Source organism: Mus musculus, chromosome 18 (assembly GCF_000001635.26).
Source record: "Mus musculus strain C57BL/6J chromosome 18, GRCm38.p6 C57BL/6J".
NCBI lineage: Eukaryota > Metazoa > Chordata > Mammalia > Rodentia > Muridae > Mus > Mus musculus.
Window position 1 is genome coordinate 55,122,120 of NC_000084.6, and position 9,345 is coordinate 55,131,464.

General features: G+C 42.7%; 1 long non-coding RNA gene across 1 annotated transcript; it reads right to left on the reverse strand.

Moving 5' to 3' along the window:
- Positions 1 to 4,718: 4,718 nt before the first annotated feature.
- Gm34011 lies at positions 4,719 to 9,130 on the reverse strand. Its single transcript, XR_386243.2, has 3 exons — positions 9,072 to 9,130; positions 7,662 to 7,862; positions 4,719 to 5,009 (listed from the first exon to the last, which is right to left on the reverse strand). It is a non-coding gene; the product is annotated as a predicted gene, 34011 (long non-coding RNA).
- Between the last annotated feature and the right edge of the window lie 215 nt (positions 9,131 to 9,345).

A 9,345-nucleotide genomic window follows, 5' to 3' on the forward strand; every position in this document is an offset into this window, starting at 1 on the left:
CAAGACATCTCTGATTCCATTTTGGCATCTCTGTCATCTATTTAGATGCTGCACACAAACAGAGTCTGTCTTGTCCCATGCAGCCCTTCCATGGCTCTAGGAATATGCGGCAGCTCTTGTGTTTAATATGCAGGCTTAGTAGAAGGGCAAATTTGATGCAGTTCGACTTTCATAACCTCCAGTTTACAGCTGAACACTGTGACTTTTTAGAGCTGACAAGGAAATCAGATTGGACGGCCCAGGGCATACAGCTTCACAATGTGTGTAATCCTGGCTTTGCAACTGAGGAAAATCAATGAGGGGAGCATTGATCTCCTTGCAAACTCAGTTAGCTCAGAAACTCTCTGCCAGGGATTTGGATATTCAAGTCACTTGATGGCACAACATGTTTTCAAACCCAGCCCTTATGGGGTAGCGGCTTTCTAGATTCATCTCACTCCTCTTACACATGCATAACCCTGTCTTCTGGATGGAAATAGGACTCAGAACACCCACAGCTCAGTCTCTTTGCTCAAGGCTAAGTGGAATAGCCTGCATATCAATGACATTGCATTGTGTCACCGGATGCAGAATAATGGGAGTCTGAGTCACTTCAGGAAAATACTGCCTTCAGCTAGATGGATTTGATCTGGGTTCTTTGGCCAATTTGTTCTTGATTTTATTCTTTAATCAAGGAAGCAAATGTGATCAAGAAACTACCTGAAAGCCCTACAACAGATAAACACTTCAGTGCAGATACACACTAAAATGAAAAATATAACATAGCCAAATATAGTATGTATAAAAATATGTATTGCAATATTTCATGCTTGTTAGTGGAAATATTTTTACAACGTGTCTCCCAAGTGCAGAAAATAAATCAAGCCTTTAGAAAGAGACTGCAGATGATTCATTTAGTGCTGTCATAATATGGTGTTTTCTTTAATGAAAATTTATATCATTTTTCCTGAACTTGGTGGAATAAATTTATACTGAAGGGTGGGAGAGAGTGATAAGTTCAGGATGAAACACAACCAACACTTGACAAACCAGGAATGGACTGACACCCATTTTGTTTTGTTTTGTTTTGTTTTGTTTTGTTTTAACTAGGAGATTTCATATTCTCGCCATTGTTAATGATGTAGAAATAGAACTGGTGGCCTTTGGCAGAGACACAGCACTTTCAGATGAGCCTCATGACACCAGAACCACAAGGAGCCACATCCAGATAACTGCTGTTGAAGCAGGCTCAGCCATGAATGGCTTCAGGAGGCTTGAACTGGAGCTAACAGCTGGCTAAGTGGTCCAATGATTGCTCCTCAAGTATGAGGGTATGAGGAAAGACCCCAGGACCCATGCAAAAAGCCTAGGGTAGCAGCTGGCTTCTGTAACTCTAGTGGGGTTGGGGGATGGGCAGTGGAGATAGGAAAAATCTTAGAAGTTCCTTGGCTGGTCATCCTAGCCAAACCTATGAACTTCTAGATCATTGAGAGACCTAGTTTCAATAAATGAATGTGGAGGGGCTGGAGATTTGGCCTGGCAGTTAAGAGCATGAACCCAGAGGAGCTAGGTTCAATTCCTAGAACCTACATTAGTTAGCTCACAAACACTTGTAACTCTGGCCAGGGTAATCTGACACTAGTGACTTTTGCAGGCACTTGCAAGCACATGCCCTTGAAAAGATCACACACACACACACACACACACACACACACACACACACCACTTACTTAAAAAAAATAAAAATGAAGTAAAATAAAGAAAGATACAAACCTAAGACAAAAACTTTGGGTATCCCTATTCATCTGCATGCACACACAAACACCACACACACATACCACACGTACAGATGCACACAGGCACATGCGCGCGCGCGCGCACACACACACACACACACACACACACACACACACACACACACACACACACACACAATCATGTACACAGTCGTATACACCAACGCATATATCATATACATAGATACACAAACAATGGATGTATAGCTATGCAGATGTATGTGTGCTGTTTGTGTGATTTATAGTCCTAGAATATGAAGCAACTGCCCATAATAAACAAAGGATGGAAACACTAGTTAGGACTAAAGAGAAGCTAGGTCTGGTGGCATAGGCCTGTAAACTTAGAAGACTGAGGCAGGAGAATCACAAGTTCAAGGCCTGCCTGGCCTACAGTGTGTGCTCAATACCATCCAGGTGATTTAAGGAGAGCCTGTCTCAAAATAAAAAGTAAAAATAAGGCTCAGTATTCAAGTGCTCATTTAGTATGCTTCTCCCTTAAAATTATAATTATGGGGAGAGGGTGGCTTTTTATTGGGTTTGAAGTGAAAAGTGATGTCATAGTATGATGTTTGACTTTACAAAAGTCTAACTTGGAACATCAAACAAAAATCTTAAAATTACTCAGTACTGTATCACCCAAGGTCAAAGTGGAAGAAAAGAGGTCCAGTAATTTGACCATGGGACAGTCACTATTAAGAATCGCTAATTACAGAAGGAGCAGGACTTACGTGTGGGTAGGTCGAACAGAACAATATTCTAAGGAAGAGTGTATGGGGATGTGCACTGGGAATCTTAGCAGTTAGGGATAGGGAAGCCAGGGGAGAAGGCTTATGAGTTTAAGGACAGCCTTGGCTATATTATGAGGCCCTGTTTTTTGTTTTTTGTTTTTGTTTTTTTTTAAATCAAAGCATTATTTCTTTAAGAAGTAGCAATAGCCAGGCAGTGGTGGTGGCACACGCCTTAATCCCAGCACTTGGGAGGCAGAGGCAGGCAGATTTCTGAGTTCAAGGCCAGCCTGGTCTACAAAGTGAGTTCCAGGACAGCCAGAGATACACAGAGAAACCTTGTCTTGAAACAAACAAACAAACAAAGAAGTAGCAATAGCACATATAAAAGGCTGGGTATGTGGTTCAGTAGGAAACCCCTTGCTGACAATGCATTTGGCCCTCCATTTGACACCAGAACCATATTTAGAAAAAGAAGAAGGAAAAACGAAGGAAGGAGGATGTCATGCCTGACAGTCACTGTCACCAAGACTAGTTGAGAAACTAAGGAAGAGTCCTGGACATGGCGGGGCCGTAAGTTGCTGATGCAGGGAAAGCTGCTTCACTGGGGATACGTGTGTGCAAAATCTCTAGCAGTGAGTTCTGGGAAGCTGCCACAGGAGCCTTGCCTTCTGTGTCTGTCATCACAGGGGCTGGAGAAGGTGTTTCTGTTGCGATTGAGAAAAGACTGGAGGAAACGGTAGGCTCAGAAGCAGCAAGCACTCCTGAACTGGGACCTGGAGCTACTCTGCTGCTGTATACCTAGTGCTTCTCCAAGGGGATTCACCTTTCTTTCCTTTTCTTTCTTTCTTTCTTCCTTCCTTCCTTCCTTCCTTTCTTTCTTTCTTTCTTTCTTTCTTTCTTTCTTTCTTTCTTTCTTTCTTTCTTTCTTTTATGAGGGACATAAAGGGCTCAGATCCATTTTCAATGAGCAGGCAAAAATGCTGAGGTTGAAAGGCCAGTTCATTAACTGACCCAAGTATAGATTTAGAAACCATTATAATTCTTGAATTGAGACTATGAACGAATTGAGTTCATATACATGCATACAGTCTTGTGTGTGTGGTGTATGTGTCTGTATGGTGTGTATTGTGTGTGTGTGTGTTTGGATCCATTTTAATTTTTGTAAGATCTTCATGGGAAACTACTTAGAACAATTTAAGTATCCCCTGTGTGAGAATCACACACGTGATTTTAAAAGTCTAGATCAACCCAAGATGGAAGTATATGCCTGCCACCCTGACCTTGTTTGGAGGTTGCATCAAGATACCATCAAGGGAAGCCTGGGTTACATAGTGAGTCCCTGTCTCAAATCAGAACAACCAAACAATTGTCATTAAAACATATCTCAGAATACACGACTCGATTCTGCAATACAGAGAGGGAAAACACTTGGCGCTATAAAATTCAGCTTATAACCAGTGGGTAAGTGTCATTGGCTTCCAGAATGCCTACATTCAAACTCCAGGCCAGCCGCATGCTGTGAAATCCTGGGCAGTTCATCTCCCACCTAGAACTCCACTTTTGTCTTCTACTTCATGAGACCACTGTGCAACCTCAGTCACCTAACATGGTAAAACATTGTTAACCCTTTCATGGAATGTGCTAAGAGCAGGGGGATGTTGTTAGCTATTAATGGTCTCTCGATTGTCATTTGCACACTTTATTATAAACACATAATTACTACTTTGCAAAGGACATGTTTGTTTTCAGTGTAAGGAAAACAGGGCACACAAAGAGACAGGTACAGAATAAAACCTTCTATTTCTTGAGACCTTTCCTTTTGCTGCTTCTTTTGCCTCAGGGTCTGCATTGCGGTTTTTTTGGGGTGCTCTGCCCAGACGGTTTCCTCTCAGAGGCTTTTGTTGGCCCCTCTGTGTAAGGTTAATGCCGACTTTTGTTGTGTGGCCAATGGACCTATCTGTTCTTCTCTGAGCACATTCTGAGGCCCTTATTTATCTTCACTTTTCTTCTCTGTCTCCTCCACTATGACATAAACTGTATTTCTCATCTGAGTTCCTAGTGTCTGAAAACTTGGCACATAGAAGACAGCTAATTTTAAGTGCACTGCAGCACACTATGTTGAGGACAGGTGAGGGTGCACAAAAACGTGTTGTGTATACATGGCAATGTCCTTAATAGAAGGCCTTGAGATGAAATATGGGCACACATTTCAGGATTATATCATTCGTGGATACATTTATTTTTTTAATCAGTAGAAAAAGGTTTTCCCCTCAGGACATTGGTACTCGTGGTGTTACTAGAATACTAAGTAGACATCTAAAAATATTAGCACCTATATACCTATGAATGGAGAGTTGGAACTCCTTTGGCAATCCTTGTGACTCGCTGAAAATGGTCTGAAACTGAGCAGTTAATGGCCTCTTGTCTTCTTTCTTACCCAATTCACTCTGGCGCATCTGATCAGATCCAGGGTGATCACAGACTTCAAAAGAGGTTAGGGTCAGCTCTGCGGGGCACAGAGAAAAGAGAGGGAAAGCTCTGTGAGCACAAAGGCCATCAAATCTGAATACACATCTCTCTGACTGAACCCACAAAGCCTGAGAATTGTGACCGAGATTAGTTTTGGCTTAGGATTGCACTGGTAGGCCTGTACTGACAGGCTGGCATTTAAATGACCAGAGCTTGTTTTGCTTGCAGCAAAGAGCAAGCAACACTGCCCATGTGCCTTTCCCCCAGGAGTCTTTTAAGTGCAACTGTTCAAACTTCTAGTTATCAGGATGGTTTGGAGCAGGGAATGTGCGGCTTGTGTAGTTGCTTTGTGAGCACCTAGTCTATAGTAGTTTAATCTTCAATTACTACCCAATCACGCTGATGGAAACTTAAACCCGAATTTGAGACCATACTTTTCTAGTCCTTTTCAGACAGAAATTGGGATACTAGGCATATGTTAATACAGTTAATAACCCACCCCCACCCTTAAGACCCAACCTTAAAGAAAGTTATCCAAATCACCTGCAGTTAGTGCTCCAATCTTGGCTCAACTAAGTTGTCAAGTCCAGCAGAGAATGGGATAGGGTCTGAGCATGAATGAGACCCTCAAGGGAATTAGTGGGCAGGGAGAAAGAGGAGAGAGAGAGAGAGAGAGAGCGAGAGAGAGAGAGAGCTGTAGTCACTGCTAAAGAATACCTACCCGAGCTACCATCTTGCCTTCAAGGCTACATTTAGAGTTTCCAGAAGTTAGAGTTTCCAGAAGTCATAAAGCCTATTTTTATAGTAAGGTTTTATAATAATGGAAGCATGGTATCAGGCTCCCTGAAAAAAAATTTTTAAATGTGAGAGGTAACATTTCCAATTATACCTACCCACAACACAACGTGCAGCTGGGAGGTCTCTAGGACTTCCCTTGTATGGCTGAATGTTTACACTAATTGTAACTCCCCTGCTCTTTCGAGAATCAATGTGCTGGGAGGCATTGTTCAAAACCAGTTCCAGCAATGTTTTTTTTTTTTGTTTGTCCTAGACAGACAATAGAATCTACAGCGAGGCTAGAAATTCGAGTGAATCATTGGCCATCTCCTGTCAATGTCTAACAGTATATAGAGAATGAGTCAGTGATTCCCTGTTTGGCAGAGTTTAAAACTAACCAATTCTTCAGAGATCTTGGACCTTGTTTGTATTAGTTGCACATCTTACGAGAAAACAAAACAAAACAAAACAAAACTTCGATTTGACAGGTACGTTTTCTAGGGAAAAAAAAATTCCTCAAGAGTCCCAAAATGGTCACCTTGGCTTTCCTCTCAGACAATGTAAAAAGACAACAACTTTATAGCAACTAGAGCATGGGGCTATTCTCATTGTAGAAAGATAAAATTTGTCAGTAGGAAAACATACATATGTATAACCCTATAAAACTCCCATCTGTGCTGGAGAGTGAACCCAGGGCCTGGTACATGCCAGCCACATTTTTTTCATACAAACTGATATTTATCTGTAGTAAGAGCACTGCTCCCCCTGACCCAAGCATGCATATATATATATATATATATATAGGCAGTATACTTTGCTCACCCACGGTGATTTTGAGCAACTTACAAAGTATGGAGTCAGTACACAGTCATTAAGAGCAGTGAATTGGTTTCTTTTATTTCTTTCTTTTAGTACACACCAGAGTGTGTTTTAACCTTTCATTATTGCTCACTTAATTAGGAAAAATGACCCCAAATTTCTTTTACATACTGTACTATTCTTCAGCAAATGTAAGGAGGTCCTTGGCATCCAAGGGTTGGGTTTTGCTTTTCACAAATCTTGTGTGAACAGAGCCATACGAATTCCAATTATTTTTATCCCTTGAGAAGTTTAAATTAGTGCTTTTATGCACAGGGCAACCTGAGGCTTTCGGATGCCCAGAAAAAAACCGAATGTGTCATTTAAATTACCGACCTTAGCAATGTAGCCAGGATATTACTTCTATCATGTCCATCAGCTGCTGCTGTTTCCAGTCTTTAAAATAACACCATCTTCTAATGAGGGAGGGAGGAGACTTCCTAGACTCCAGTCAATGTCCAGTTTCTAACTTTCTCTTGCTTTTCTTGTGTGGTTACCTATTACTGCTATCCAAAGACCCACAGGGCAGGTTTCCAAGCCCTGAATGTATGCCTGCTACAGTTTGACCCTCCAAGGTGCTATCCAAACAGAGCTCCATTTCCTAGGAGAAAACAATCTGGTACAGCACAGTCTCTTGAAACCATCCAAGTCGATCTGTGATTCCTACTGAGATACGCATTACATCACGTTCTAATTTTGGCTTCTTACATTAATCAAAAACCTATCCCACTTATTAAACAGCTCCCTGGAGCTCAGGTATTTGGCATGCAGAGGAGGAAGCAAGGAGTTGACAAACACCACGAAGGTAGGCTACATGTGAGCAATTTCAGGTGACTGAGTGGCCTCTTTATCTCTTGGTGACCTAACCGTGGAATGGAGTTGTCTTGTTTGGGAAATCAAACCTGGATCCATGGCTCAGCCATAGAGTGAGTACAGTGTCCCAGTCCGGCAGGCTTTCCGGAGCTGCTGATGAGTTTGACCTTTGCAAGAAATGCACGGAGCCTTGATTTTTGCAGTTAACCTTTGCAAGTTGGAACCCCTCTGTGAAACTTACCCACAGCCCAGGGAAGCTCAAATCCAGAGACATACACATTTCGTGAAAGAGTAATTTCCAGCAGGCACATGCACTCGCATCCTCAGAGGATGAAGACATCGAATTCACTTCCAATTATTCTCCCAACTGTGTTTTTTCAAGCGTTTATAGCCCTCTTCCTCTGGAGCAGGAAGAGTGAGAGTCCTCAGTGCTCTGATGCCCCTGAATTTAAATGCATGCGTTACTCTCCAGTATCCCCCTTTATAGAAATGGGTGATAGGAATGGAAATTATATGTATTCAGAATTTGCTAAGAGTCACTGAAACCATTTTCCTACTATTATAACAGTCAAGTGTATGTGTTGTGGGGGAAGGGAGGATATGACATTAATAGCATCACTTTTTGCCAGAAATAAAAAAGGAAAGCCATTTTGATGTGGCAGTGTCTCAAATGTATCCTTTCCCCCAGACCTGCTGAATATTCACCACAAGTGTAGGGAACTTAGAACATTATGAAATGAGTCTGTTAGCATCCCTTTTAATGTTATTGGCACATATTCATTGTACACAGTGATGGTTTTTTTCCTTTTAAAATATTTATGAATTTATTTATGTGTATGTGTGTGTGCCACATCTGTATAGGAGCTTTGGGGGTGGGGAGGAGATAAAAGAGGGCATCAGATCTCCTGGAAGTGAAGTTATAAGAAATTGAGAGCTTCCAGGTGGGTGTTGGGAACCAAACCTGTCCTCTACATGCACAGCAAATGTTCTTAACCTCTGAGCCATCTCCTTAGGCCCCTTATGGAGTTCCCTGCACCCCTCATCTCACAGGCTTGCTTACTGAGCCTATGTTGTCACTAGGGTAGGTTCACACGTTACTATAGATAGACAGCCAAGTTCTAAAGAGGATGTCAATGGTGATTATCAGTAGTCTTGGCATGTTAACCTTCTCCTTTCTGTGATTATAGTGAGGGCTCTGACAACAGAGGTAAGGGAAAACAACTTCCAAAGGCACTTGATCTATACAGCCCTCCCATCCTGCAGCTACCTGCTTACTATATTCATTTAGAATCCCTGTCAAAGTGCAACACAACCCTGAGGAACAACCCCCACCTTAGAAATGACCCAGCCATTCAGAAACATTTTTGCCAGCCAACCCCATGGGGAAATGGGAATGGGGGGTGGGGAGAAGGAGGAGGAGGAGGAGGAGGAGGAGGAGGAGGAGGAGGGGGAGGAGGAGGAGGGGGAGGAGGAGGGGGAGGAGGAGGAGGGGGAGGAGGAGGAGGAGGAGGAGGAGGAGGAGGAGGAGGAGGAGGAGGAGACTTCTAGATTCTCCCATTAGAGGTAGGGATCTGGGAAGGGAGAATACACCACAGAATATTGAACAAAGAACTAATGACTGCCAAGGTCATTCATGGGCCCATCTGCTCACCTCCCTGCGGATGAGCCAGAGAAACTAACATAGGAGCGGTTAGTGAGAGGCACCAGCCAGGTTGCGCATGCGCACTAGGGACAGTGCAGGAAGTGCTGAGAATACAAATTCCAGGTCTGGCTACAAATAACTCTGAGCAAAGACCGGGTGTGAAGAACTGTATGAGAAATGTTCAAGGCAAAAGAGAATTCAGGAGTTGGAGGGGTTATTTCTGGCTGAGGCAACAGGGAAGGCTTTGTGTCTGGTGATGGGGCCCGTGATGGATGAGCAGGAT